We start from the raw sequence: 27653 nt of genomic DNA on the forward strand, positions 1-27653 counted from the left end.
GGTGGAGCCCATCTCTGCCTAGCACTCCTCCTTCTTGGAACACCATCCCATGGTCAAAGAATCCAAAGCCTTCTCTCCGACACCACCTGCGTAGCCATTCGTTGACTTCCATGATTCGACAGTCTCTACCCAGGCCTTTTCCTTCCACAGGGAGGATGCAGAGAAGACCACTTGCACCTCGAACTCCTTTATCCTTCTTCCCAGAGCCATGTAGTCTGCAGTGATCCGCTCAAGGTCATTCTTGGCAGTGTCATTGGTGCCCACGTGGAGAAGTAGGAAGGGGTAGCGATCCAAGGGCTTGATGAGTCTCAGCAGTCTCTCCGTCACATCGTGAATCCTAGCTCCTGGCAAGCAGCAGACTTCTCGGTTTTCCTGGTCGGGGTGGCAGATAGATGACTCAGGGCACACCATCAGTACAGAAAGCCAGCAACAGCCCATGAAATGGGACTCCCAGCAGGGCACAGGCCCTGCAGGGCATGACCCAGCAGCATGCCATCCAGCAAGCCAAGGCCCACATGCACAGAGGGAGGGGTGCTAAAGTGACCCATCGCTGCCAGTTTGCGCCAGCCCATGTCCCTGCAACACCAGCACGCCATTCTCTCACCTGGCGTGGTACCCAACACCCACCACTAGCAGTGAGACTGAGTGTCCCATGGATGCCAAGCTATCATTACCCCCACACCAGCAAGGGGCGAGGATGGCAGGAGCGCAGCCACCCCCCACCTTCAGAAGGGGGGGCGCAGCCGGAGAGAAGTTAGCCACACAGTTGCCATCACATGGGAGAAGCAAGTTACAAGTCATAGGAAAATAAATGAATACCTTAGAACTTGTGGTGTTACTGTGGCTTGAAGAGAATGAAGAGAGAGTCTACAGGGTGTGGGAGCTGATGGCTGGTTTTAGGTCAGACTGACCAGGATTAAGATGCTTGTCTATATGTTACCTATGCATCTAATAGACTGTTCAATTACTGGCAATGAATTATTATTAAGATTAGCGGCTTACTTGAATGTAAGAGAATACATGGAATGGAAGGACGTGATAGAAAGAAGGAAGAAGTTAAAAACACACTCAAACGCTGTAGTGGCTGGGTCACTACAAAAAGTAATTTTTCCTTTCTTGATATTCACCTCTTCTTGTCAACTGTTGAGAATGGGCAACGTCCACCTTAATTGCATTGGCCTCGTTAGCACTGACCCCCCACCTGGTAAGGCAACTCCCATCTTTTCATGTGCTGTAATATATATCCTGCTTACTGTATTTTCACTCCATGCATCTGATGAAGTGGGTTTTAGCCCACGAAAGCTTCTGCCCAAATAAATGTGTTAGTTTCTAAGGTGCCACAAGGACTCCTCGTTATTTTTGCTGATACAGACTAACACAGCTGCCCCTCTGAAACCTATCACTCAAGTAAAAGTTACTCAGAAATGAAAACCAAGTTTGTATGAAATAAGATCAATCCATTAAGAGTTCACACATTTCTAAAAAAAGTCAAGAAATGCTGCAGAAAATTGAAAAAAGGTTTAAACAGAATTGGAAGTGAAGCAAGAGACTGCCACCTTCCTGAACAGTGCACATAGTAAAGCAATTTCATTATAGAATTCATTTCAAGCTTAATGTTAGAAAACAAGTTGACTATGAGTTTGTCTTAAAGATTCCTAGGGGTACTGTTTACCAAAACGAAAAGGAAACATTTGAAACACTTCAGTTTCACTTAAGAAATCTAACAGACTTTTGAATAATTTTTAATAGATCTAAAGATAAGAAGTCAGACATGAAATTTCCACAATCTGAGCCAATGGTAAGGGATATCTTTTTATCCCCTTCACAATCTGATCAACGTAAGAAAAAGATGGTTAGAAGAGTCAGATCTACATCTTAAAAAAGCAGTGAGAATTTGCCAAACTGCTGAACTTAATCAACAACGATTGCATATTTTAGAAAGCAAACAAACTGATGTGAATGTAGACTTAATAAGGAAGAGTAAAAAAAGTAAGTCACTGGAGCAAAACAGAGTGAAAAATATTGAAATTACAACATATGAGCATATAAAAATGCAGGCCCTCCAAGGGAGGGGTGTAAAAGGGGCATTGCCCAAAGGCCCGGGTGATTTTAAAGGGTCCGGGGCTGCTGGCTGCCTCCATTGCCACAGTAAGTGCATTGCATCCGAGAGTGCTAAAGGAGTCGGCGGATGTGATTGCAGAGCCATTGGCCATTATCTTTCAAAACTCATGGCGATCGGGGGAGGTCTTAGATGACTTTTAAAGATGGGCACTACATTAGCCTTTTTCCAAAGGGAAGGAGGAGGATCCTGGGAACTACAGGCCAGTCAGCTTCACCTCAGTCCCTGGAAAAATCATGGAGCAGGTCCTCAAGGAATCAATTCTGAAGCACTTACAGGAGAGGAAAGTGATCAGGAACAGTCAGCATGGATTCAACAAAGGCAAGTCATGCCTGACTAATCTAATTGCCTTCTATGACGAGATAACTGGCTCTGCGGATGAAGGGAAAGCAGTGGACGTGTTGTTCCTTGACTTTAGCAAAGCTTTTGACACGGTCTCCCACAGTATTCTTGCCAGCAAGTTAAAGAAGTATGGGCTGGATGAATGGACTATAAGGTGGATAGAAAGCTGGCTAGATTGTCGGGCTCAACGGGTAGTGATCAATGGCTCCATGTCTAGTTGGCAGCCGGTATCAAGTGGAGTGCCCCAGGGGTCGGTCCTGGGGCCAGTTTTGTTCAATATCTTCATAAATGATCTGGAGGATGGTGTGAATTGCACCCTCAGCAAGTTTGCAGATGACACTAAACTGGGAGGAGAGGTAGATACGCTGGAGGATAGGGATAGGATACAGAGGGACCTAGACAAATTGGAGGACTGGGCCAAAAGAAATCTGATGAGGTTCAACAAGGACACGTGCAGAGTCCTGCACTTAGGACGGAAGAATCCAATGCACCACTACAGACTAGGGACCAGATGGCTCGGCAGCAGTTCTGCAGAAAAGGACCTATGGGTTACAGTGGACGAGAAGTTGGATATGAGTCAACAGTGTGCCCTTGTTGCCAAGAAGGCCAATGGCATTTAGGGATGTATTAAGTAGGGGCATTGCCAGCAGATCAAGGGACGTGATCGTTCCCCTCTATTCGACACTGGTGAGGCCTCATTTGGAGTACTGTGTCCAGTTTTGGGCCCCACACTACAAGAAGGGTGTGGAAAAATTGGAAAGAGTCCAGCGGAGGGCAACAAAAATGATTAGGGGACTGGAACACATGACTTATGAGGAGAGGCTGAGGGAACTGGGGATGTTTAGTCTTCAGAAGAGAAGAATGAGGGGGGATTTGATAGCTGCTTTCAACTACCTGAAAGGGGGTTCCAAAGAGGATGGCTCTAGACTGTTCTCAGTGGTGGAAGAGGACAGGACAAGGAGTAATGGTCTCAAGTTGCAGTGGGGGAGATTTAGGTTGGATATTAGGAAAAACTTTTTCACGACGAGGGTGGTGAAACACTGGAATGCGTTACCTAGGGAAGTGGTGGAATCTCCTTCCCTAGAAGTTTTTAAGGTCAGGCTTGACAAAGCCCTAGCTGGGATGATTTAGTCGGGGATTGGTCCTGCTTTGAGCAGGGGGTTGGATTAGATGACCTCCTGAGGTCCCTTCCAACCCTGATATTCTATGAGTAGCAGCGGCCAGGAGCCCCGGTCCCTTTTAAATTGCCTGGGTGGGCTGCAGGGCTCAGATTGGCCAGCGTGGGCGGTCCTGGAAGGGACTGATTTGCCACTTCCACCCTGGGCCCCCCCGGGGACGGCCCTGGCCCTGGGGCCCAGAATTTCTGTCGGCAGGCCTGAAAGAATGGTCTAGGTGTGGAAGGAGGCACCAACCTAGGCAATCTCCAGCATATGGTCACATCGAAAAGAAACGGAATCATTAGGAAAAGTCTGTAAACAGAAGTCTGGGAAAACATAGAAATATACTTTTAGTTCAAAAATCAAGTCTCAGAGAAGATAACTAATAAGGAATGCAGAGTTGCCACTACAGATGAAGAAAATTATTTCAAAATTCCCAGAAACAAGAGTCACTCTGCAAAGTACAAGGAGTATTGGACAATTACACTATCTACTAATGGGACATTTATTTCATATGCAACAGATACAGATGCACAAACTAATGAAATTTCAAAAGAAATGATAAGGCTAAAGGTAAAACATAGTAAAACAGCAAATATGTATTAATTTACAATCTTACAGTGGTGAAAATATTCCTGTTCTGGGTATTTGTAAATTACAGGTCATAGCTAATGACGACTACTACACAGGGGTGCTTGGACAATTTGTACAGTGGAGGTGCTGAGAACCATTGAACAGAAAAAACTACCATCCTGTAAACCCTGTAGATCAGCGGTCTGAAAATCCTGGCCATCTGCAGCCCAAGAACCTCCCCACTGTGGCCCCCGGGGCTCCAGCAAGTTTGGGGCCGGGTCTCTCCCCTGGCCCTGCCTGCTGTCCCCAGGCGCTCCGCATGTCCCCCAGGCAATTTAAAACGGCCCGAGGCCCCGCCCACCACCAGCAGCGCAGCGGTGCCTCCGCTTGCTGCCCCCGCCCCGAGCACCCCTGCGGCCAATGGGAAGCTGCGGGGGCAGTGCCTGGAGGGGGAGGAAGCGCATGGAGGCCCCCCGCCCCGCCCCAGAGCCGCAGGTAAGCACCGCACCCCCAGCCCTTTCCCAAACACGCCCTCCCGCCCCCAACTCCCTCCCAGAGTCTGCACCACTTCCCCCTCCTCCGGCCCAGAGCCTGCAACCCCACTCCCTCCTCCTGCACTCCCACCCCCCTGCTCCAGCCCAGACCCCCTCCCCCACCCAAACTCCATCTCAGAGCCCAACCTTTCACCCCTTCTGCACCCAAACTCCCTCCCAGAGCCTTAGGCAGGTGGGGGGCAGAGTTTGGGGGGATGGCTTCTGGGTGACATGAGTGACATTATTGGCCCACTGGAAGGATTTGAGGACTGGCACTGGCCCAAAGGTAGATTGAGTTTGAGACCCCTACTCTGGATGATGGAAACCACTTCAAGCCAGGGGGTGCAGCACCCCTACTTCCAGCTCCACTGCTGCTACAAATCTTATCTTTTCTAAAAGGGACAAGGTATTTCTATTTTAGGTTTAGAAACATGTTTAGGGCTAAATCTAATTGTTTGAATTCAGAATCTTCAGGATTCTGAAACATTAGAAATAGAACATCAGTGTAGAGTTATTCATAGGTGGTGAATTGGATTAAATGTATAAAATAGAGTTAAATGAAACAAAAGAAACCAGTTATACGTGCAAATAGAAAAATACCCCTAACTTTAAGACACAGGGTGCAAAAGGAATTTGAAAGGTTAGCTAGTTAATTTAGATACAATTAAAAGAGTGGGTGAATTCATTAGTAATAGTAGAAAAGAAAGATCGATCCTTATGTTTAACTCCAAAAGACTTAAATAAGAATGTTAAGAGGGAACATATTAAAATACCTACCAGGGAAGAAATATTTAGACCAATGTCAGGAGCAAGATATTTTTCTTCTTTAGATGTTTTGATTGGATTTTGGCAAATACCAGTGGAGCAAGAAAGTCAATTGCTATGTACGCATGATACAAAGGTTAACTAACGCATTATCTAGAGCAAAAGAAGGACTGAAACTTAAAAATAAATGTAAATTTAGAGTGCAAGAATTAAAGTTTCTAGGAGAAAAGCTGACCAGTCAGGGGCTGTAGGTTGATCCACAATGGATACAAGCCATTGATAAGACTGCTTACCCAAAAGATAAGGAATCGTTGCAGACATTTTTGGTTATGATTAATTCTGTGGGAAAATACATACGTAACCTAGCCCAAAAAAACCCAACAAATTTTGAGTGCTTTACTTTGTAAAAATAATCAACGGAGATGCAACTGTCAACATTGGGATTTTAAGCAGCTTAAAGAAAAGGAGTACTTGTGGCACCTTAGAGACTAACCAATTTATTTGAGCATAAGCTTTTGTGAGCTACAGCTCACTTCATCGGATGCATCCGATGAAGTGAGCTGTAGCTCACGAAAGCTCATGCTCAAATAAACTGGTTAGTCTCTAAGGTGCCACAAGTACTCCTTTTCTTTTTGTGAATACAGACTAACATGGCGGCTGCTCTGAAAAATAAGCAGCTTAAGCAACTAATAAAAACAGCTCCGATATTAAAACTATTTGATAGTAACAGATTAACGAAATTGTCTTCATATGCATCCAATTGATGCCTAGGTACAGTTCGGTTACAAAAGTGTTGTCATCTATGGAAACTAGTTGTTTATGCATCTAGAGCTATGTCAAACATGGAAAGTCCATATGCTCATATAGAAAGAGAGGCTTTAGCATTGGTTTTTGCATGCAAAAAAAATTCACATATTTATATATGGTGGTAGATCTGTAATGGCAGAAACCGAGCATGAACTATTAGTTAATATTTCAAAAGGGAACATGACAGACACACTGCCTCTGTTACAAAGATTGTTTTTTCAATTGTATTTATAGGATTTAAAATTAGAATATCAGCCAGGCAAATCATTCACTGTTGCTGATTCTCTTTTTAAAGCTTATGATGTAACCAATGTAATTTAAGAAAATGATGTGGCACATGTAGATGTACGTAAATGGTTTCCTACATCACAAAGAATACAGGAAGAAACTGTACAAGCAACTAGAGAGGATGAGAATTTACAAAGGAATATTACAGCTATTGAAAAAGGAGATAATAAAAAATGTTACCGAAGCCATATAATCAGTTTATTCAAAGACTTATCAGTAATTGAAGGAATTCTGTTTAAAGGAAGAGAGTAGTAATTCCTTTAGGGTTAACAAGAGAGATGTTGAAACTTATACATGAGGGAAATTTAGGCACAGAAAAAATGTAAGCGTACAGCAGGAGAGGTTCTATATTGGTCACAAATGAAGCAAAACAGAGAGGATTATACAAAAGAATGTGACATGTGTCAAAAACATAGAAATGCTCAGGCTAAAAAACCAATGAAAAACCAAGAAAACTTAAGACCTTGGTTTAGAGCTATTTGAATGTAAAGGACATGCATATGTTACAGTTCTTGATTATTTTTCACATTTTCCTGAAGTATCTGCCCTATAAAACACGTGTGCCAAACAAGTCATTAATAAAATACAATCATTTTTTGCCAGGTATGGCATTCCCAATACCGTAATGACTGATAATGGATCTCAATTTCACAGTCAAGAGTTTAAAAGTTTTATCATAGCATATGATTTCAAACCTATTACATCAAGTTCAGATTACCCACAATCTAATGGACTACTTGACAATAGTGTTCAAATAGTAAAAAGGTTATTAAACAAAGCTGAAAAAACTATTTATATTTTGCATTATTAAACTATAGATAATCGCCATGACAAGGTTTATCACCTACATAGTTGTCATTTAACAGAAAGCTTAGAAACAAATTAGTTACGTTCTTTCAAGGAGGATGTAAGGAAAGGAATAAGTATAAATATCAGTCAAGGTTTGTAACAGAAGAATTACGATAGAGGATCACATAAACTACCTTATTTGAACCCGAATGATAGAATACATATCTATAATGGAAGAAAGCGGGCTCAGAAAGCCATTGTAACGAAAAAAAGGTAGCACCTCAATCTTCTGAGGTCACGACTAATAATGGTCAAGTGTATAGAGGAAATATCAGACATTTGCAATTCTTACCTGCAAGATTAGACTCAGAGCGCACCAAGAAAATGAAAATGAAACCATTCCTCTAAGTCAGGGATCGGCAACCTTTCAGAAGTGATGTGCCAAGTCTTCATTTATTCACTTTAATTTAAGGTTTCGCATGCCAGTAATACATGTTAACGTTTTTTAGAAGGTCTCTCTCTATGTCTATATATAATATAACTAAACTATTGTCGTATATAAAGTAAACAAGGTTTTCAAAATGTTTAAGAAGCTTCATTTAAAATTAAATTAAGATGCTGATCTTACGCCGCCGGCATTGAGTGTGTGGACGGGTGCAGGGTTAAATCGATTTAACGCTGCTAAATTCGACCTCAACTCCTAGTGTAGACTAAGGCTTTGAGACTGTTTCGATGTCTCCTAGACTGAATAAAGCCAGCTTGGAAGAAACTGGACTGGTCTAGAATTGGTGTTTTATTTTAACTTTCCAGCTGGCATACCTGCCCACCACCCTATACAGGGCCATGGACTCCAATCCCAATCCAGATTGGGCACTCAGTTATCCCTCCCTCTTCATGTAACACCACAGTTTAATAAGATTAGGTTTTATATGGCAGGTAAATTATGTAACAAATAACCCAGTGTTATAGGAGGTAACAAGTCAACTATTGTGACAGCAGAAACTATATAGACAGCTATCATTCTTTATACATACACATAGCAACAGCTCACCACAGCCAAGAGTTAGGGGATGTGCCAGAGACAACAAGCCAGGACCATAGGGGTAGCCCCTGGTATCTGCAGACAGAGGCAGAGGCGTCCCCCCCAGAGCCTATTCCATTCCTCAATTTCTCCCCAGAGCCGTTAGAGGTAGGAATGAGCAGTCCCAGATCACATAGTTGCGTTCTAGGGGTCTGACTTCACTGCACAGTGTTCTGTTGCGTGAGAACAGCCCCACTGTGAACCCCACGAATCCCGGCGTGGATGCCACAGCTTGAGTGTGGAGCTAGGACTTTTAGGGGCCGAGCCCATGATTCTTTGCAGCAGGCTGAGCTGCTCTGATTTTTCCCAGTGCATTGTGGGACAATTTGTCTGTCCTTTCTGGGCACAGGGAGGGGGGGAAGGCACTGGAAGACTAGGGCGCTCGCCGGTGTCCACACTGCAGAGTGGTCACATTAGCAGCTGAAGAGTTGCGCTCACTTAGCCTGCTACCCCTGCCAAGACAGCCACCGCACTCAAACGGAGGGGCTGTGTCTGCGGACGGGACTCAGGTTATAACTCTGCAGTGAAGACAAGCCTGAGACAGGAAGTGGATGCTGTGTCAGACTTCATTCTCCCCATGATGATCAATTCCCTTTTCTCCTTTGGTGCGGGCTGTGCTTGGCAGGACTGGGGGCTACCTAATTAGGGCCTGCTAAGCTCCCCATTCATTCTTCATCACAAGACCCTGCATGATCTGTGCAGGCAGCTACAGAGCAATGTGTAAGGGGGTGGGGGGAGAGAAAGAGTTACAGTAAAATCCCATCATGTGACAGATCAGCAATGGCTCAGACAGCTCCCAGGCTAGGAAAAAACAGATATAGGTCACACTGGAGCAGAGACTCCCTCCCTCCCTGCCACGGCGAATACCTACAGCCGCTGGGATTCGGCTCTGTGGTGAACTGAATCTGAAGGGGCATCCGTACAAACAGGAGAAGGAACAGGTTTGTCATCAGTGAGTCATAAGGAACCCAGTCAGGAGAACAAGGACGGACTGACAGACAGACACACAGACGCTCCTACTGAGGATTTCTCAAGCAGCCTTGAGGGCAACCTCCCCTGCCCCCCATGTAAACAGCAGCAGGCTGGGTGAGCAGCGCCTGCCCCCTCTCAGTGGTTCACACTCCGAGTCGGACAGACAGGAAAACAAGAGAATAGACCCCCCAGCCCTAGAAAACAGTGACTGCGCTGGCTTTACCTAGCCATTTTCAGAGGTCATGGCTGTTGCCTCTGCTGACTAAAATAGCTCCCTCCATGTCCCCAGTGATGGGAAACTGGCTAGATTTCAGAGGGAAGCCTCTGGACTGCAGGAAGCGCAATACAGGGGAACCCCTGGATTCACCCCAGTAGCATCAGGCAGCTCAGCACTGGTCTGACTCCAAGCCCAGATACCAATAGGCACTACCTAAGTGGGGGGAGGTGGGGGGGGTAGTAGTTGGTGGCAGCACACGCATGCGCCTCTCTCTGCTGGGGAACAAGGGACAGCCAATTCCTGCCATTGGAGTTCACATGGTGGCAACTGACCAGCTAAGTCAGGGCTCCTGAACTCCCCCGTCACAGCTCCCTCGTGGTGCCCCTCATGGCACTGTTCGATTGTACGTCCCATTGGGCTAGGTCCAGCCTCGTGGGGGCAGGGAGCTCCAACCCCTTCCTCCCAGAGAGGATCCCACCACCCACATGCAAGCACAAAGCCTCGTGTCATGGGCTAGAGAAACTCGCCCCCATCCCCAACTTCTCACTGTCCTACAGGAATCCTCTGATGGCAAAGAGAACAAGAGCAGCATAGCCACTGGGAGCAAGTTACGCGTCTTGTAGTATCTTCTTGTCTAACCATCACTCCTAGACCCGAGAAGGGGTAGAATCTCACCAGACCACACTCTCAAAAGAAAGAACAGGAGCTAGCCTGAGACCCAGCTTCAATCATAAGAATGGCCATACTGGGTCAGACCAAAGGTCCACCTAGCCCAGCATCCTGTCTTCCAAAAGTGGCCAGTGCCAGGTGCTTCAGAGGGAATGACCAGAACAGGGAATCATCAAGTGATCCATCCCGTCGCTCATTCCCAGCTTCTGGCAAACAGAAGCTGCTCTGCCACAAGACTTCCTTAGGCAAGTCACTTAGTCTGTGCCTCAGCTTCCTCATCTGGGCAAGGGGGATAATAGCACGCTCCTCCTCCCAGGTAGGTTGTGAGGATACATGCTCGGAGGAGGTACAGATACTACAGTGAGTAGAGACTCATTGGAACTTCCTGCTGCAGACTCTGCAATGGGCAAGGTCTCAGCCCTCTGCAGCACAGAGCATGACGTGCTCCAGTCAACCCTGGCCAGAGGATGGCCCCCGGAGGAACACTGCCGGCTGGCAAGGTCAGAGCCACCCCTGCACTCTATCCCAGGGCACTTGTGCAGAACTGATCAATGAAATTGTTTTTAATTGTTCACTTTATTAATGTGACTTCATAAGTAAAGTTTTATGAATGAAACTACATTCATTCATAAAACCAGGTACCCGAATAACTGGCTAATTGAGTTTCACTTTCAATCCAATTACTGCTTAAATCGCTGAAACTTGCACTGCTTCAACATTGTAACTTCTGCTCACTGTTTGCCATTCCTTACACTTGTTCATACTGTAACTCAAACTCCATTTTAACTTGTCCCAAACTCCATTTTAAAATGTTCACCCCACTTTGTAAAAGCTTGCTGCAACTTTCATTTTTGCAAAACCCTGCTGTAATCTTATGAGCTTAGTTTAGATGTGTGAATGAGGTATGTATGGATGATGGAGTCAACCTCCAGCCCCAGCCTGTCCTGATGAAATAAAGTGTAAACACCAAAGGCTGAAGATGCAGACAATAGCCCTGAGAAGCAAGAAGAGTCCACCCTAAAAAGAAAAGAACAAAGTACAGTTGAAGAAACATCAAAGCCAGGTCCTAGGCTGAAAGTCATGTCTGCAATTGACGGGTGATCAATCACACCGAACCCAGAGACAGCGTGACATAGCAAGACCTATAGATTCTGGATTCAAACTAAAGCCTACAAAAAGGATGGATGAGAGGGAAGACTTTGGAGGGTAACATTCTGCTGCCAACATGGAAGGGCATGCCACAAGCTACGAACCCAAGCAACAAACTCAAGCTACATTCAGGACTGGTAACTATACAGCAGCTGCAGAAAATTTGGTGTGCATGTGGGCGTATATATACACCTAGGTGTTAGATATTAGTTATTGGTCATAAATCAAATTGTTTTATAATAAATGTGACATCTTGTCTTGTCCCCTGAAACGATCCTGTGTAGTTTTGTCTGCATAACACTCAGCAGTAGCTGGATGTAGCAGACAGCCTGGCTGGAGGGTGCCAGTCAATCCCTCCCAACATCCACCCATGCTGCTAGACGGACTGTGCCAGCAGCCTTCCCTGAACACCAGAGCCAGGACCTCAGATCATTGGGGGTCTCGGCTCCATCTAGCGTGCCTAACAGAAATTTGCTATAGAAGGTTAACCTGCAACGTCCCCTCCCCGGGATCCTAACCCTGAGCTGGGGAAAGGCCAACAGATGGGTGCAGGCACTGGGGGCGAGAGTCCGACACTGGAAGATCTGGCACAGACCCACACCGAGTCCCAGAAGGGCAAGGGCAACATACTTCACTTAAAGTCACTGTAAACAAAAAGCGCACCTTTAAGAGAGGGATTGAGCTGGGCATGCCAACATCTGGAGACTCCTCCAGCCAGCTGATCACTGGGAGAGTCACAGCTTCTTCATCCCTTGCAGGCTCTGGATCAGAGATGAGGGTGCCCCATGCTTTGCCGCCTGCCCGGCAGGCAGCATTTGCCAGGCCTTCCCCCGGCTGACAGGCAAGCTCAGGTCCAGCTACCCATGCAGGAGATCAGCTCTCCTAGGAGCCCCTTCTAAGGTCACTGGTCCAGTGCTTCAGCCATGGCCTGGTCTCCCAGGCCAGAGGAGTGAGCCGTGAGTTACTGGCTTTCCCACTGTGCTGCAGCCTGGGGCTCAGCAGGGCTGTGACATGGCCCAGGAACGACAGCTGCAAGTGGGGTTGCCCTGCATCCAAAGGACAGATTTGGGGGTGTAAATAAGAGCTCAGCTGGCGTCAGTGGGGAAGGGGAGGAGCAGCTTGATGGGACTTGTCTGCCATCTTCCCACAAGCATCCATCAAGGAGGACTGGCTGACCAGGACCTGCAGCTGTTTCCAGGACCAGGCAGGGGAGTGCCAAGCACAGCAGCTCTCGCAGGTCCTGGCAGGACAGGGAGCATTTCATCTGCCTGGCTCAGACCTGGCCCCCCTGAGCACCCTCTGCACGCCAGATGGCGGTTGACCTGCCCTCCCCAGCTGAGGCCTGGCTGCAGGAATAGTGGTCACCGCTGTTGGGAGGGGTAAGAAAGGTGGCATCAGAACACCTTGACACTCTGTAGGAGACACCAACTACCAAGCTCTGCTGCCTATTGTTGGGTGGCCATGGGAAGACACACACACACACACACACCCGTCCCATGCAGCCAGGGCAGAGATACTGCCCCACCTCGCTGGCTGTAACAATTAGCAGATGCTTGAAGACCAGGAGACATCCCAAGCTGTGTCATAGGCCTTATACTGCTGTGCTCCAGAGGGAGGGGCCTGAGCCACTGGATAAGGAGGCTTCCTGCTTCAGCCCTGTTGTCAACATGAAGCTCCCAGGTGACACTGATTTGCTAGGATTTTGGGGGCACACAACATTGTGTTAGCTGCCAATGTAACTGCATTGGCCCACTAGGGGGCAGTCAACACTGCTCGCTGGCCACACCTCTTCCTCTAGGGACTAGAAGAGTGAGCAGCGCAGGGCTATTCCACTGGGCCCACACCAGTTTTGCAGCCCTCCTGCCTCTAGACAGCTAGGGCCATAGCTCCAGTCCTCTGACCAGAAGAGATGTGATACCAGTGCTACCGAGATCAGCCAGCAGGAGGCAGTGTGAGAAGCCATCAACTCATGCCGCTTCCCCATTCCTTAACATATAGATCTCCGCTAGGAACGTGTGGCAAGATCTGTCCCTACGAATTTCCTCTAACTGCAAGCTCAGCTGGGAAAAGTGAGTGGGAGCTCATGCAGAATAACCGAACAAACAGTGATGGGGAAGGGTACGAAAAGGAGACAGAGGGAATTAGTCCAAACAAAGAGGCCTCAAGGATCATGTTATGATCATGCTGGTAAACAAGAGAAATGTGGGACCAAAAATCAATGGCCCAAAACTGGTGTGTCAGAAATTAGGCCTAATGGGTGGCAAAATAACAAGGGGATGGGCTATTCCACCCACCTCTCCCTTTTGGGGTCCTAAAAAAAAAAAAAGGGACTGGTTTGGGGGGAAGCTGCCTACTATGACACTGGCTGGCTGCAAGATGACAGAAGGGGAAGGAGCGCACTTCCAGGGCTGTCACCCCCAGTCTCCTGGAACCCTGGATCTTCTTCATCCTAATCCTGAGAGATGTCCAACCAGACCAGGCCAGAGAGAGAGGGAGCAAGAGGACAAATAGGGTTTAGCCAGAGCCGGTGGAGGTTGCAACCACCACCTGGTATGTGAGACGTTAACACAGACACCTTCTCCCAGCGTGTCCTTTTCCTTCCCCACCTTGTTTCTTCTCTTTCCTGTTGCCTTCAGTCTAATAAGAGTTGGGCTTAGCCAGCCAAGACTGTAATTTTGCAACACTGCTGTAAGCCTGTGACCAGAAAGCTGATAAAAGCAATGCCCTAAACAGCCCAATACCTGGACAAGTTTGCCAGGTCTGTGTGTGGCTGATCTGCCCATGGGCTGAACCTGTGTTTCTCCAGCAGCCAGGTTGCAAACAAGAGTCAACCCCAGAGACAGAAGCTGCATTTTCTTTCCTTCATTGTTCTTTCCTTTCCCTTTGCATGTGTGTGTTTGTCTTGCAGGAAATGGGATCAGACTTTATCCAGCCCATCTCAACTCAACTTTTTCTCTTTTCCCAAAAAGACAGTTATTATCATCTTTCAAATCACCTAAGATGGTCAAACGAGGGTTTTTTTCCTTCTAAAGACTCTCTCCAGCTAAAAGAAACAAGGGAAGATGTTAAAATGGAAGCCTGACTTAATACCTTACATTGCAAACGCTTTGTTTTTCCTTTTTCAGTATCTAATAAGAACGGTCACACTGGGTCAGACGAAAGGTCCATCTAGCCCAGTATTCTGTCTTCCGGTAGCCAGTGCCAGGTTAAATGGATGTTTAATGGTGCGTTCGCCTTATAAGCAGGCTGGCATCTCTGGATACCAAACCTCATTTAAAGCTGTTTGACATTGCCTACTTGCCTCTTTGGGTCTTTTATTGCATCTCGATTAATACAAGTGAGCCCAGAGAGCAGGTCCAGGATTAGAGTTCATAAAAGGGAGGGACTGGTGGCTTGCACGGGTGTCTGGCTTCCAAGGGGAAGTCTGAAAGGAAAGCAAATGCCTGCTCGAACCAGGGGCTGCTTCGGGAGAGCCGAACATCACACAACTTGCAGTGCATGATGGGAAGCAGAGCCAAGGCAGAGTGACTGCTGTATTGCCAACCCCAAATGTTCAAAAATCACGAGACTGGCTTTAAAAATCCAGAGATTATGTACAAATAATAGATTTGGGGTTCTTTTTATTTACCTTTTGAGCCATTAGCTTCAAAATGTGACCTCTTTCTCCCCAGCCACAAGGGCTAGAGACTTACTTTTTCTTTCAGAAGGACAGTTGAACTCATCACATCCGCACCTTGACTCCAGGAGCTGGGGCTTTACAGAGAACAATAATTACCCTGAGACTCATGATAAAATCCTGTGAGTTGCCAGCACAGTGACTGGCTGCTCTCTGGAGTGTTGGCGCTGGCTGAATTAGGAAGATAGCTGAGCAACAGCTCCAAGGACCATGCGGGCCGACTCCCTGCTGGCTAGACTGCAGGACCGGAGCCCAACACCTGGCCTTGGTCCCAGGAGTTGGAGATCCTGGGTCCTTGGAGTGCCCGCCCCCATGACAATGCTGCGCCCTGCAGATCTCAAGGGCCATCTCATGAGAGCCCCAGGTGGCAAAGGACGGGTCCCTAGCCACTGAAGGACCAATGTCTGACCTAGTTGGAGTCAGTAGCCAAGCTCCCTCTCAATTTCAGGAAGGCAGGATCAATCCGCAGGGATTGCTCAGGGGGCAAAGCGAATACTGCCTGCACGTCATCAATAGGGAACAGCAGAGGGGTGGGGTCAGGGGAGCTCCCAGTGCTACCCCGGCATCAGGTACTTCCACAGATGGCCCTGGGAGAGAAGCCCATTGGTGCCAAGATGAGGGACATGCCTGCTTGAAATCCCTATGGTGCAGAGCAGTAAATACTGCCTCCCCCAGGTGTTCCATGCTCCACAGAGACAAACTGCAAGGGGAAAAGCTGCAGTCAGGTGGGAGGTCTGGACAGGCTAGACTGCCTGAGAGCAAGAGGGGGGAGCAGTGGGAGAGTACAGAGATACACTGGGTTATCTCCTGTTTGAAGCACTTCTTGGACATGGAGATTCAGTGTCTGCGAAGCCCTCCAGGACTTCCTGTTTGACAGATGAGAAAATGGAGGCGCATGCAGGTGAAGCAATTCACCAGGGTTGGCAGCACAGCAGGGAGTAAAACTCCAGCTCCTGGCCCCCAGGCGCTATCCTGCACCCCATGCCAGGATGCCACATGCGCCCCAGACGCACTCCCCTAATGATACGTCTGGTGGTCTCATTTGCACCAGCTGCGGATCTGACCTCAAGGGGGGCATGATCCAGATGTTAGGGAGCTAGCTTGGGACCTGGGGGGGCTATGGCTCCCAACTCCTTGCTCTGCCACCATGATGTTCCCCTCTGGTATTGTCTGGACTGATGATCTGCTAGGCCACCCCAATCCTTGACTCTGGGAGCCAGCCTTACCCTGCTCTGCTGTGAGAACCCCCACTCCTGGGCTGTTCACGCACAGCCTCTGGCATGTAAGCTGCTCCCAGCTACTTGCAGCCAAATGACATTAACCAATATCTCCGGTCCCAGACACAACCCTAGGAACCTCCGTCTGCAGTGTCCAGTTATGCCCACTGGAGGCTGCAAGCTTACATGAGTTCGTCAATTTAACAAAGAAATTGATATGTACCAGGCTTGTTATCCCAAGGGGAGAGACTCTTGACACGCTTCAAACCAAACGCACTGCTTCAGGTAGGATAAACAAACAGATTTATTAATTATAAAGATAGATTTTAAGTGATTATAAGTCAAAGCATAAGTCAGAGTGGTTACCAAAATAAAATAAAATATAAGCATGTGGTCTAAACTCTCAACCCTATTAGGCTGGGCAGCAACTAGATTAAGCAGTTTTTCTCACCCCACTGGATATTGCAGTCCTTAATATACAGGTTTGTTCCTTAAACCTGGGCCAGTCTCCTGTGTTGGAGTCTTGTCTTCTTCTCAGTGTCTTGGTTGCTTGCACCATAGGTGGGGTCAGGAGAAGGGCCCAGTATGTGTCCACTCTGTCTGTTTTATACCCTCAGTCCATGTGCCTGTAGAACACTAGTCCAGGCACATGTGGGGGGCATTGGTGAGTCTCTCCCAGCAAGGTTGAGTAATTCCCCTGGTGTGGCCTCGTGCAGGTGAGTCATTGTACTGTAGCTCCCTTGCTGGACAATGGCTGTTGATGGTTGTTTGACACCCCGCCCGAGCATTGGTACTTTCCTTGCTGTTGCCTCTGGGGAGCTAATATCTGGCTGATCCCCAATTTACAGCATGCTTTACAACACAATTCTCATAACGCCATATGCATCAACGATACACATATATGGATAGAGAAATGACTTTCAGCAGATCATAACCTTTCCCGATACATATAAACCATGCCTTGTAAGGTAAGACCATGATTATATGAAAATGAGGAATATGGGGGTTACAGTGGTATAGAATGTCACAGCTATACATTTCCTGTGGGACCTTGGGCAAGTCTTAGTTTCTCTGTGCCTCAGATCCCCAGCCTAGAGATGAGGAACTGAGGTACAAAGTTTAAATGGCCCCCTTTTTTATAACCGTGCTCTAAAACAACATTAATAAAACTCAGAGCAGGTCACGTAAAAGAATCTCACTGTAATGACTAGAAACTTTTTAATTTCAGTTCCCAATGAATCTTCTTAAGACTATTAAATACAGCACCTTTACACAAGGATTGGAAGTCATCCCTTTGAACTGGGGTGGAGGGAGGAGGGAAATAGACTATGGCGCAAAAAAACCCAAAACAAATCACACCATGCTGAGTTACTCAAATTTCCGTTTGGCAATTCCACCAAGCAATTCCCCACTCCTTCCCCAACATCACATCTATAACAGACTCCTCCTAAACTGACAGGAAGTTAGGTTGTTTCCAAGCACCGCGTATCTAGTTCCATTGTCTGGAGTAGGAAGAGTTAATGAACCAACTGATTGTGCTCCAGTTTTCACAAACCAACTGATTGTGCTCCAGTTTTCACAACAGTTCATGTCATTACTTTACAGTGAGCCCTTATGTTTGCCAGGCTATAATTTGCTTTGCTATTCTGTTCAAATATAGCACGTGGGTGAAATAAGTCTTCATATGTAATCAGACTTCCTTCTCTTAAGGATATAGAATCATAGAATACCAGGGTTGGGAGGGACCTCAGGAGGTCATCTAGTCCAACCCCCTGCTCAAAGCAGGGCCAATCCCCAATTTTTGCCCCAGATCCCTAAACAGCCCCCTCAAGGATTGAGCTCACAACCCTGGATTTAGCAGGCCAATGCTCAAACCACTGAGATATCCCTTCCCCACTGTCTCACGCTTACCTAAGATACTGAAAAGGGGAAAGGGTATTTGAGACTAAGAGGGTGCTCACACAACCGCAGGCTGTGTTGTTATCCACAAGGATTCATAGTGAAGATGGAACAAAATGTTCCATAAAGGCTGAGTTAAGAGGAATTTATGCGTTTAACGAGTGAGATTTGATTTTAAATACTGATCTTAAGTCAAGTTTTTAAAACTTCTGTTACAGTGGTTCTCAGATGTTCAGGCTGCAATGCTACATCACTTGAAATTGCCCTCTTCTGTTAATTTCCTCTGAAGCATCTAGCACTGGCCACACAGAAGACAGGATACCAGGCTAGATGGACCATTAATCTGACCCATTCTGGCCATTCTTATGTTCTTCTATATCTTCTTCCTTCCAACCCCACCCCAAATGGCTGAGCCCAATCACACAACTACAGTGGTCATGTAGCAGAGTGGCAAAGCATGGACTGCATAGGGCATTCCAGAGGCCTCTATTGGCTGGTTCACTAAAGGTCAGCAGCCTACTGCTGCCACCAGCTAGCCTAGCTACTCCTGTAGCTCAAGCAGGAGCTGCTCATACTGTGCTGCTGAAGGTCCTTGGTTTTAAACCTACCTCCCACCCAGGGTGGCCCATTGTACTTGGTTAGAAGAAACTCACATTGGAGTGTACCAATGAGACAAGGTGAAGATAGCCCCATCTGCTTGGCTTCATTTGCTCATTCCCAATTGTGGGATGGTGCCAGTCCTTCCTGGGAGCAAGGATTTATACCTCATGTGCCCCTTGCAACCTCCACCCCTCTGATTCCCTGCAGATCCCATGGCAGCACAGGCTTTCCCTCACATGTCTGCATGCGACAGAAATTGCAGTCAAGCAGGGGGAGGATTAGGGCTCAATTGCTGAAGCCTCCAAGAGCCCACCAGACTAGCCTGGGCTGGATGACAGCTAACAGCAATACGGGCCAAACCCTGCTCACCTGAGCACTCCACTATAGTGAATGGCATTGCAGTATCCCTGTGGCACTGAGCACTGCACAGTGACAGCCCAGAGAACCTATGGCCTAACTAGACAAGTCAAAGCATGGGAAAGGAACTTGAGGCACAGGGAGACAGGTCACTGGCCAAGCCGGGAATAGAACCCAGATCTCCTGACTCCCAGTCCAGTGCTTTTATCCACTGAAACACAGCGCCTCTCTGGGGATGAGGGTCAAGTAGGATCTGACCCTTAATGTGGCAAGAAGAGGCATTTTGGGCGCTCTGGCAGTAGCAAGCCGGGGTGAACAAGCCGTGCGTCTCTGGAGAGCTCCACAGGCTGCTGCCTCAGACCTAGACCCATTTGCTTCAATGAGCTCTGCCTGGGACAGCCATGACACAGTCTCTTCACCCAGCTGCAGAGGAGGGTGGATTAGTGCTCAAGTGAGGAGCGAGCTGGGAAGGAGCCACAGTCTGCAGGTATGTGAGCAATACAATCCCTGCCTTCATGAGATCAGGGAGAAGAAGGCCTCGGCATCTGGCAAGCTTCCTGGAGCAGCTGAAATACTGATCCTTCCCCAAGGAGGCTGCCAGGGCCAAGACCATTTTAATTTAGTCCAGGGGCGTTTTGTTGGGATGCAGGAGCATGCTCCAGGCTAGGATCAAGGGGTTTGGAGAGTGGAAGGGGGATCAGGGCTGGGGCAGGAGAAGGGGTTTGGGGCATGGAGAGAGGCTCGGGGTGCAGGCTCCGGGCAGCGCTTACTTCAAGCGGCTCCTGGAAGCAGCAGCATGTCCCCACTTGGGCTCCTACACGGAGCCGCAGCCAGGCAGCTCTGCACACTGCCCCATCCGCAGGTACCACCCCTGCAGCTGCCATTTGCTGCAGTTCCTGGCCAATGAGAGCTGCGGTGGCAACACTTGGGGCGGGGGCAGGGTGCAGAGCGGAACCCCCTGGCTGCCTCTACCCATAGGAGCCAGAGTGGGGCCATGCCGCTGCTTCTGGGAGCCACATGGAGAAGCCCCCGACCCTGCTTCCCAACTGGAGCGCGGCAAGCCACAGACCCTGCTCCCCAGCAAGAGCTCAAGGGCCGGCTTAAAACGGCTGGCGGGCTTGATCTGTAGTTTGCCCACCCCTGAGCTAGCTACAGAGAGATCAGGCCTTCTTCTAGAAGCAGCTAAGTGAAAACTGAGCCAAGCCTCATCCATCTCCGTCATTCAGAACCTGTGGGTGGCAGCAACACTGACGAGCATCATGTCCATTTTCTCAGCGCTGCTGGCAGGCTAGCTATTTGCTGTGACATTGGACCCAAGAGGGAGGCTGGAGGCTGGGCAGGTTAGAAGACAGCTCCTCGCCGCAGCAGCACCCAGGATGCTGAGAAAGGGGTACAAAGCAGAGCACGCCACAGCGGCCAAGAAACTCTGGTGCGTGAGGGATGGGGGCCTGGACGGAGTGCGACACCTACAGCATTTTACCCTGGCCGCCGGTGAGCAAGCATTTGAGAAGAGCTGCTAAAGCAAGGGGAGAAATAAAGATCTCCCTCCAGGAGCTGGACGCTTCCCACAAAAAGTGAGTCCAAGGATCTAGGATAAAAATTAAGCCATGATCCCCACCTTCAAAATAGCACGGCTGTTGTGTAACTCGACTGGAAGCGTGAAAGTCCAGTGTGCCACGCCCCCACCAGGGCCACACTGGATCTCCAGCTTCCTGAGGTCAGGACAGCTACAGTCTGGGAAGGGATTAAGAAACAGGATTCAAATGCCCCCAACTTCCATAGAAACAGAAAGCCACGCGGCCATTTCGGAGGTCACAGGGGCTAGAGAAATACCCTAGCGAGCTCTGTAGCCATGGGGCACCTACCAAGTGAGATGTAGCGTGAGGGGGTCACAAACTGGTATCGTGGTGTTCTTCAGCTAGCACACATGGCCTTCGGTAGGGGAAAATCCTGGACAATGCCCCCCGAACGGGACGGGAGGATGCTCAGCAAACACAGGATAGGGCCCCTGCCTCATGCACCATAGACTAAATGCATGCAAGCTTAGCAGCTCTACTCCATCACGTCATCCTTCCCACACGCTCCCTCCCCTTGCCCTGAACAGGGCCCGATTACAGAGATGTGTGTGAATAGCTTCCCCAGTCACAATCCTCCTCCGCCTGCCTGCTTCGTTCAGTCTCTGTGTCTCCTGCATGACATTAGGGACAGAATCGGCCAGGTAGCAATAGCATCAGCCAGGTTTGCCATCTGCACCAATGGGGAAGGGAATCAGCACAAAGCAGGGACACCGAGCAGGGACAGTGACTGACGCGCAGTCTGCCGGGAGGCTCCACCGGCTCTGTTCTGCCCTCACTTCCCAGCCACACCACAAGTGCTAGGATTTCCCCCATCATGCAGGCTATTCCTGCACTCACACAGGCTCCCAGGAGCTCTTAGCCAGCAAGCTAAAGCTTTGGCAGGGGGAGGGGAAGATGTCAGGCTGAAGGGAAAAGCAAGTCACAGCTTCATGCAGGGGGACTTCCAACCTGCCTGCCAGCCACACTCCAGGCTGGAGGAGTTCAAGGGCAGTGTATTCCACTGACTAATCAGGATCACACGCCATCTGTAGAGATCTCTCTGCAGCCTGCCAGGGCTGACGCTGGAAGCTCTGGATTCACCCAGAAGCAATGGGAAAGGACCAGCTATCCCAAGCCTAATTTAAAATTTTATTTTGGAGCCCTGGGAGTGACTCTGAAGGGAGGGTGGGAATGGATGAACCGTGACCCGAGGAAACAGGGCTGGGGAGGAGAGTAGCCTTGTTGAGCTGAGCACACAGGATACTGTTCAATTTTAGATACATTTCCTCACTGGTTTTATCTTCACTCTCTCTGAAGCACACACAGGAAGGGACACTCCTACTGGCTTTGCTGCCCATTGCTAGGAACTGCCTTTACAACAGGGGAAGAAACGCTCCTCCTTCCACGGGTGAACAGTCAAAGCATGGAAACACTTGTCTTATGGGTACCTTCTCCTAAGACAGGGAGCAAGTCAGGGGACTCATGAGAACTACTTCCCACCTTCTTCACCACTGCACATTCTCTTTGTAGGCGGATGTTTAGATGCCTCTCTGGGAAGCATGTTCTCCCAGTGTAGTGGTTTTATTAGCGGTTAGGTGTCAGGTGGTGATTTACCTGCACAATGCGTGCCTCTGCTCTGAATAGTAGTGCAGGAAAGGAAGAGTTATTTGCATTTCTTTAATTATCTGACTTGTAGCAGCCCCTGAAGGTAACCAATCCGGATGCGCTTGTGCTCAGTATGGTACAAACCAATAAGAGCCTCTGGCATCAAATCTCATTTTAAAAGTCACTTTACTGGCACACTGGACCATTTTAAAAAAATGCACGTCCCATTATTCTACCATAACGCCCCCAAATCCACTACAGCTTAAGCTAGCAACACTGCAGCATTTGGTGTCATTACCGCAAAATGGGAACTTCCATAGGACAGTAGCATGTAGGGTGCGACCCCCCCACTCCCCCACCTCTGGGAATAAGCAGGACTAGCAGGCAGGAAGGAGACCTGATCGCTGGTCTCAGATTTCATTTAAAACACATCAAGGTCAGTTTTTGACGCACACAGTGACTCGACGGCAAACGTGCCGTGCTCACAAGGAAAGACGCTTTTCCCCAACTGCTGGCACCGCAAGCTCAGAGCACCCAAGGCACACGCAACCCAGCCCTACTCTACTACCCCCTGCCTGGTCACCATCCCCAGCAACGCGACCTCTGCAGAGAGAAGGGGCCGTTCTGGTCTGCTGCTGACGCACCAGACAGAAGAGCTAGACTCGCCTGCAGGGCTCGGGAGTCAATGTGGCTGGTGTAAGAACTCTTCGGTCATTAAAGCAAGCAGCTCTGGTGGTTACCACTAGACAAGCAGCCCCAAGGGGCAGTGTACCCAAATATATACACATCAGCTGAAGAACTGGGCTCAGCAGACAAAGCATTCTGCTAAATAGCTGGAGGACAACCTGGGCTACCACCTAGTCCTAACTGCAGCTGACGGGCTGTGTGATCTCCCAGGTGCCTCAGCTCCCCCTGCTGTGGAACAGGCCTGTTCCCCCCTTAGTTCTCAAGAACTGAGGATCAGGTACCCTGGAAGGCTACAGAAAAGCACCACGGGCTGCTATAGCTACGAAAAAGCATCACCTGCTTTCCCAGTGGAGGGTTCTTCCATGCACATGACTCCCGTAGGGCAAAAAGGGAGGTCAGCGCACACAGAGACCCTGCAGGATGGGGCCCAAGGTCAATGCTAAGCAGCAACCCCCATTCCTGCTCATTAGGACAGGAACTGGCAGGAAGCAGCGGACTCCAAGCCAGGAATACACCACGCAGGCTTCTCTTCGGGTTTCCATTCTAACTAACAATTGCTGACAGAGTCCAACCAACTCCACCACCTTCGCTTGGCAGGAGCCTTTAATAAACCTGGGAAACTGCCAATTTCAGGCCTACTAAACTGACAGCATTTGAGTGCTGAGCTACAGGTTACTGCCGGTGACAGAACCTCCATCCTGTTATCTAGGACTCCAGCAACTCTATCCCATGGTTAAGTCTCTTCCCTTTGGTCTTTGGGTATCTAGATATATTTTTTGAACTGTCAGCACCAAGTAAATGGGACCACAATGAAAACCCTTTGGACAGGCATCTGCAGTGCAACAACAGGAAACCCAAAGGCTGCCTGAGAGATAAAAAAAATTGCAGCGAACCCAAGTAGCTGCAGAGGCTACCCTGTCTCGGATTACAAGGTTAACAGTTTCCTTTCCCCCTCCTTCCCCCCCGCCCCGGTCTCTGCTGCAGACAGAACATCTGGCTCTGATCAAATCTGCTCACTCCTGCACACTGCATAACTTTCAAAATGGGCTTCCCATCCGTGCTTCCGCTGGTCACGGCCGAGCTCCGTCGGATGGCAGCGATCCAAGTGGGAAGTAAAAACGTGCACACTGCAGCAGCAGCAGCACACTCCCATCCTCGGCGTAAGTTTTCTAGAGCAGAGAGAGTTAGAGGCTCTGATCAGCCCAGGGGTGATAATAAGATCCCAATTTGCAGAGGTACCCACCACTCCCATATCCCACCAGCGTGGTTATGATGCAGAAGACAGCACAGTCCCCAGGAGCACACCTAGGCCTTTCTTAACAGCAGTGCATTGCAGGCAGCATGGTGGACAGTGGGCTTTGCTAATGAAAGCCTGTTACCTCTGAACAGGCTCATCCCACAACCAGCTGATGGAGAGGAGGGAGAAATAGAAATCAATGCCGAACTACCCACTGCTGGGCTTAATGGCCGTTGTTTCAGCAAACACACAGTGGGATGGAAGAGTGGGTTTGTTTAAGGAGAGGCAGGAGCCCCCCAGACCATACTGAGCGCAAGGAAAACGCAACAGTGGAGCAAGAGGACAGGAAGCAGCAGGCCACACGCTGGCCTATGTGGTACTCACTTAGCCCTAGCAGAAGGGAGGAAGAGTTGACATCATAGGGGTCATGAAGCACTCTCAGAGGGGATGGCTTATTCAGAGCCTCAGGTTGGACATACCTAGAGAACCCAACCCCCAGAGGTCCACATGCCGACATGGCCAATTCAGCCATTCATCCTTCTGGAGAATGGAGCTGAACCCTATTGGCTTTACAGCTTCAAGACCTTTTTGGAACCTGCCTAGTAGAAGTCCTGTCTCCTGTGTATGGACATTAAGAGTCCAGTTAACAGGAGAAGACCCTGTGAAGGAGGGGTACCACTTGCTGGGTGCCACAGCTGCGGACTTTCAAGTTGTACCCGTTTTTTTAATGTTGGTCACCCAGCATTGAGAGCTCATTTCCATTCTGCGCTGTACAACAAGAGAACATCAATTACAGAATCTCGCCTGGCCTGGACTAGGCATATGCCAGGAAAAACCCAGCTTGACTTTGAGATCCCAGACTTGAGTTAGCAAAGGGCTGGGGAGAAGCCAAAATTAATTTTCACTTCAGAACTGAGAAGACAGGATACCAATGTCACTGAGAGGCACTCAGGATCTCTTGACCCAGTAGTCTGTTGGCGGGTTTTTAGAGCAGTTCGATTCTGGAGAAACTCACAGCAAGTATCCCACGGAAGTGCTAGGAAAAGAAGGGGTTTGTCCCTAAATCTTTGCTCTAGAGTCCCTTTCTTCCTACTGCTAGTGCATGCCATCCACCACCCGAGAGGAGCCGGGGCATATACCATCAGTCAGTTCATGAAGTACTTGGAGACACTTCATGATGGAAGGCCCTCTAATTCGGCCATAAGGCCCAGGCTCTTGCCCTCCGCTAGACATCTAGTGCCCATGCCACAATGCACAAAGGCCAGAAGCCATATGGCACTGGGAGGGCAAAAGGAGAGGAAACGCTAGGTTTGCTGAACATCTTGGCAAATAATCCAAAACAAACCAGCCCACCCGTAGCGTACCTCCAGCAAGGTGCTAGAGACAGTCACAAACCGCACCGGGTGCCCAGTTAAAGCCCGCTGGCATGTAGGGCTTTCTCCACTCCACAGCACAGCTCCCCTTCCTTTCCCCCCCACACGCCTGGGGAGGAGCAATTCTCACCAAGCCGCAGCTGCCTGTGCGACCTTCTTATTTCAGACCTTTAGCAGAGAGTCGCTAGGCGCTGACCCCAACAGGTTTCAAGGCACCCTGACTCCACCTTCAGCGACCCTCGGCTCATCTCAGGAGGAGACACCGACCGGGCCGCTACCAAAAAGCCACAAAGCAATCCCGACGCGCTAACCCAGGGCTCCCTCTTGGGCCCAGGACACGGCTTGGACTCAAATGCCACAATACCTACGTAAACCAAGGCAGCCACCCGCTGAAACGCACATTTAGATCAAGGCAGAGTCCCGCCGACAGGACGGTCCGTAACGCAGGCTGCGGCCACGGGGCCGCTTCGCTCGCCCCTACCAGGGGAAGGCGCCCAAAGCCGGGGGCGCGGCGGGGAAGGGCAGACCGCGGCCGGAGCCGGAGCCGGAGCCGGAGCCGCTCCGACCCGCTACTCCGCAGGGCCGGCCCCGGGTGCGAACCCCGCGCCGCAGGGTGAGGAACCGCGCGGCTAACGGGCCGCGGGCACGCCGGGAAAGCCCGCGGCTGCGGCTGCGAGCAGCCGGCCCGGCGGCCCGAGGGGGCGGGCGGGAAATCCCCTCCCCCAAGACACAGCACCGCCCCTCAGCTCCGCTGTCACCCCGCGCCCCGCCCGGGGACCCCGGCAGCGAGCCCGCCGGGCAGCCTGGAGAGCCCGAGGGAAGCGGCGGCTGTCCCTGCCGCCGCGGGGGCCGGGCTCGGGGGACAGCCCGCCGGTGCGCGGGGCCAGCGGCCGGTGAGCGGGGCCCGCAGCCCCCCGCGCCCCCCGCGCGCGCGGCAGCATCGGCACCTGGCTCGGCTCGGCTCCGCTCCGCTCCGGGCGCCCCTCGGCGCTGCTGCGGGACCGCCGGGGCCGGGCGCCTCGATCGCTCCCGGCCGGCAGCTGCTGCCCTTCTACCCGCCCACCCGCGGCAGCCCCACTTCAGTTCACGGGGGCTCCTCGCCCGCCGCGGGCAGAGATTTCGGAGGGAGGGGGGGGCGGTCCCACGCGACGCTGGGAGTTGTAGTCCACGCGGGGCCAACAGCCCCCGGCAGCCGCAGCGCTTCTGAGGGAAGGAAACTACAGCTCCCATGATGCGCTGCGCGCGGAGCCGCGGCTCCTGCCGGGGCTGGTGGGACTTGTAGTCTCCTGACCCTCCTGGGGTTTTCTTCCCCGGGAAGGGCCTGGCCAGGGGAAACTACCGTTCCCAGCATGCAGCGCGCCCCCTAGACTAAAAGCCGCAAATACTGCGGGCTGTGATCAGAAAGGGGAACGCGCTGCTGCAGGGGTGTCAGGGGAAGGAGGAAATCAGGGGTGTTGTGAAGGCCAAGCAAGACTATACCAGGGTTCAAAAAGGAACTAGGTACGTTCATGGAGGACAGGCCCATCAATGGCTCTGAGCCAGGATGGGCAGGGACGGTGTCCCTAGCCTCTGTTTGCCAGGAGCTGGGAATGGGGATGGATCAACTGATGATACCTGTTCTGTTCATTCCCTCTGGGGCACTTGGCACGGGCCACTGTCGGCAGACAGGACACTGGGCTCGATGGACCCTTGGTCTGACCCAGTCTGGCCGTTCTGATGTTTTGGGAACAGGTCAGCTATTCCCAGGGTCTGACACAGACACAGCCCCACAGAGCGACCAGCGACATGGCTTGTGACAGGCTCTCCCTTCCCCACGTGCACAGTGCAGCCTAGACTCACCCCCCACTACAGTTCCATGGCCCAGACCCACAGCGGTACATGGGTGCCCAGCCCTAGTCTCAGGTTGAAATGCATAAATTCTGGTTTTGGCTCCATTGCAGATTGATCCACCAAACTCCCGCTGAACCCTGTAGGCACCTAAGTTT

General features: G+C 50.0%; 1 protein-coding gene across 4 annotated transcripts in view; it reads right to left on the minus strand.

The window, feature by feature from the left end:
• ST3GAL2 (ST3 beta-galactoside alpha-2,3-sialyltransferase 2) overlaps positions 1-26783 on the minus strand; it is an 85132-nt gene extending 58349 nt beyond the window's left edge. The window contains exon 1 of one of the 4 annotated variants that reach the window (XM_048816857.2): positions 26616-26783. The gene's annotated coding sequence lies outside the window, so the exon portion shown is untranslated. Of the gene's footprint in view, positions 1-26036; positions 26312-26615 lie in introns of those variants that run through there. The other 3 variants (XM_048816854.2, XM_048816856.2, XM_048816855.2) reach the window with 3 other exon arrangements.
• Positions 26784-27653: the final 870 nt, after the last annotated feature.

This window comes from Caretta caretta, chromosome 12 (assembly GCF_965140235.1).
Source record: "Caretta caretta isolate rCarCar2 chromosome 12, rCarCar1.hap1, whole genome shotgun sequence".
Lineage (NCBI taxonomy): Eukaryota > Metazoa > Chordata > Testudines > Cheloniidae > Caretta > Caretta caretta.